The sequence below is a fragment of the Talpa europaea genome (assembly GCF_964194135.1).
Source record: "Talpa europaea genome assembly, chromosome: 4".
Taxonomy (NCBI): Eukaryota; Metazoa; Chordata; class Mammalia; order Eulipotyphla; family Talpidae; genus Talpa; species Talpa europaea.
Window position 1 is genome coordinate 38699039 of NC_140070.1, and position 3710 is coordinate 38702748.

At 37.7% G+C, this 3710-nt stretch overlaps 1 pseudogene across 1 annotated transcript; it reads right to left on the minus strand.

The window, feature by feature from the left end:
- Positions 1-2309: 2309 nt before the first annotated feature.
- Positions 2310-2887, minus strand: LOC311169656 (large ribosomal subunit protein uL6-like; annotated as a pseudogene). Its single transcript has one exon. The product of its transcript is annotated as a large ribosomal subunit protein uL6-like (transcript).
- Positions 2888-3710: the final 823 nt, after the last annotated feature.

Below are 3710 nucleotides of genomic sequence, written 5' to 3' on the forward strand. Positions count from 1 at the left end.
ATCAGTTTAATTCTTGGGTTTCTCATACTGTTTATATGTGTACTATATTGGAAATCATAAACTGGGCCAGAGTTTTCAACACCTCTTGGGTTATAGCTATTAAATCACTCTTTTGAATCACATACTGCACAAAATATGGTTATACTTAACACATAGTCATGGTTTTCTGCCTTAAGCATGGTGCCAAAACTCATTAAACTAATCTTTCTTCTAAATGACCCTAAACATTACGATTTCTTTTAGAGTGGATTTCAAAGCTTGCTATTGATTTTCAAATCACTTTTACAAGTGAGAGAAGAGACACTGGTTTCCACATCAATGGTGGTCTTTCAGGAGGAGGTCTTCCTGACCTCTTTCGTGTAGTAAGAGCCACATGTAAATCATCACATCATGGGAGAGCAGAGGTGCAAGTTACAAGTTATCCAGTTTATGGCTTAGCGGTTGAGCACTGGGCTGTGAGGCTGCCCACAGCCTCTGCAGCACTGGTTCGTTCCCTGGCCGCCTGTGAGGATCCCACAAAAAAAAAAAAAGGTTATCCAGTTTATCTGGACTTTTAGATTTCACGAGAGTAAAATAATAATTAAAAGAATTGGAGACTGGCATCAGTTGCTTAATTTTGGAAATGAGTGCAACAAATAGAAATATCCTCTACTATAAGAAATAAACACTTCAACACTTTGATATATGCCTATATTAGTATAATATAGCATAGCATTATGCATGTGTATATGCATGCGTTTTCAAGGGGATCCTTTCAAGGAGTATAATTTGAAAAAAGAAAAGTTTGTATGTTTCAGTAAAAGAAATATTACAAAGTTTCTTTCAGTTAGAATGTAAGATTCATCTAAGCAGGAACTTTGTTTTTCTTATTTTTCTCCAATTACCTGGAATCATTCTTAGTATCTAAAGGGCATTAAATATTTGTTGAAAAGTGAAGGACTCCTGCTCTATTGCCATCAATTTTCTCCATTTTTGATTACAGGATATCTCTGGTAAAACACTATCAGAAACCAAATATGGTACTGGATATTTTTTATCTATTAAAGTATGTTTGGAAGGGCCTCCCTGGTGGCACAAGGTGTTATGTCTCAGCACTATGAAGCTATCAGCAACCACTGCAGCATGAGTTCAATCCCCGGCTGGCCAGGAAGCTAACCCCCATGGCGCAGGAGACCTCTCCTGTCTTGCCAACTGCTCCCCTTAGCAGTGTTTTTCAGTCAATCCCCCTGTTGTGCTGCCCACTCTGTATCTGGTCAATCCTCTCATCCTACCCCATCCCCGCACTTCTGGCCTACACCCCAGCAGTGTATGCATAAATAAATCTTTAAAAAAAATATGTATGGGAATCTGCCACATATTATGTGGGAAAAAAACTGGAAGGCAACAGGCTCGCATTTTAAAACCCCACAAAGATGATAGTAGTAAAATTTTTGAAAAGGTTGCTAAATTATTTTTATAATAAAAGCAAGTAATTTAAACAGATATTCTAGTCAGTGTGCTTCAAACTGTATATCCCAATGCATTAGTAGGAATAAAATTTGATGAGTTTCTGCAAGGTTGATAAATGAGATAGAAGACCAGAGAATAGAAAACATCAGTGTGTGGGCCTCCCCTCGTGGTGCAGGGGGTTGAGCACAGTGCTGTGAAGCTGTCTGCAGCCTCTGCAGCACTGGTTCGATCCCAGCTAGCCAGCGAGAATCCCACATTATGTGGCAGACCTCTACTGTCTTGCCCGCTGCTCCCCTCAGCAGTGTATTTCAGTCAGTCTGCCTGTTCTGTTCCCTGCTCTGTCTCTGGTGAATCCTCTCACCCTCCCACGCATCTGGCCTGTACCCCGGTTCTTGTATGCATGAATAAATAAATCTTTAAAAAAAAGAAGAGAAAAGAAAAGAAAACATCAGTGTGTATCAATCACAGTTAAATTTTGAGATGCAGAAGTTATTAAATAATTCCTGGAGTTAACACACACACACATAATGAATGATGAATACATTTTGGACTGTGAATCTCAGTGGCACAAAGTTTGTGATCTATGTATAGAGACACTTTCTTTGCTCTAGTGAAATATGAAGCCATGTCCAATCTCACTTCATTTCTTCTAGGAATGAATGCCTAACAATTTCTTTGGGATGATGCTGTATAATAAATGACTAAAATGTAGTGCAACTTATTAGATGGTTTTACGTCAACTGTTTTTTTTTTTCCCCAAATCAATGACGACTTTTATTACTGCATCTTAAAGATGTATCACAAATCGATCTAAGAAAGCATCCATTATCTTACTGCTCTGTAGCTGGACAACTTAAATCTTATTCATCAGCTTGCTGAACTGTTCCTTTTTCAGAAACATAGATACCATCCAAAAATTTCCCGATAGCCTTGTTTTTAACTGTTGTGGCTTGCTGAATCAAAGCAGCTGAATTTGATACAAGTTCAATGTCGTTTCCTTCAAGAATCAACTCATCTTTCTGGGCTTGAGATACTGAACAAGCAACACCTTGTCTCATCTGAACCCTGTGAATGTATTTTTCGCCCAAGAAATTTTGGATTTCAACAAGAGACCCATTCTCCTGAATAACAATGTTGATAGGGAAGTGAGCATACACAGACCTCATCTATAACGGAAGCCCAGTGTAACACCCTTGATCATGTTCTGTACATGACTACAGATAGTGCAAACAGCAGTCAGTTCCTTTCTATTTCCCCACCATTTGTCAACCCGGAGCCTCTTCTCTGTCTTCCCAAGCAAACTGAGTTTGACATTGATGTGATTGAAGTCCCTCCGCAGGGTGCCTCTGGGGCCCTTCACAATAACAGTGCGACCCTTCAGGGATATGTCAACATTTTCTGGAATGTTGACAGTCCGATTGCTGAGAATGGTCTTCATTCTCGCAGTAGATGCGGCAAAAGCTTTACGTCAACTATTTTAATGAACTTTATCATTAAAGAAAGTATTATTACTCAATAAACATAATTTCAAATAGTCTCAACAAGGAGGGTGGTAGGAAAGAGTAAGAGAAAACAAAAGGCACTGAGAATGTTGAACTTTGCCCACTGCTCTCCTTTTTTACTTCAGGGAATCAGTGATGAGTCCAATTCCTGATCCTGTGATATGGACTCTTGCATGAAAAAAGTTCAATTTTCATTCCTGTTGAGCAATCACTTGTTTTCTGGGCTAACTTTTTCTGGTTTTGTGGTCTGACCATTTGGTGATTTCCATAATTGTATTAATTATGTATAAAGATCTTGTCTCTCTTGTGTGAATGGTGACAGACAATTTGGTTTGTTATTCTTTTCTGTCTGTCTATTTTGAGCTCAAATCAATTAATATTCATACCCACTAGGAACTGAATAGCTCTTTGATATGAACCAGTGACTTTTGTAATTCTGTGTTTATTCTGCACCCATGGTTTAAATTTTAGATTTGAAGCAAAATTCTGTCTTTGTTTACATGTCTATGCATATATAATTCAGAAAGGACTTTACCTCTCATTGTTTGAGTATGTAACATTTCCCTATCTCAGGATAGCATTACCAAATTAGATTGTAAATTTTCTTGAAGGAACTCTATACTAATTGGCTTAGAAACAATCATTTGCATGTATCGAATATTAAAGAAATTCTCAGAAATTAAAGAAATTGATACTCAATTGAATTATTCAGTTCTAAATTGATATTAGATTAACTTAATGGTTATTCGTTGTATAACT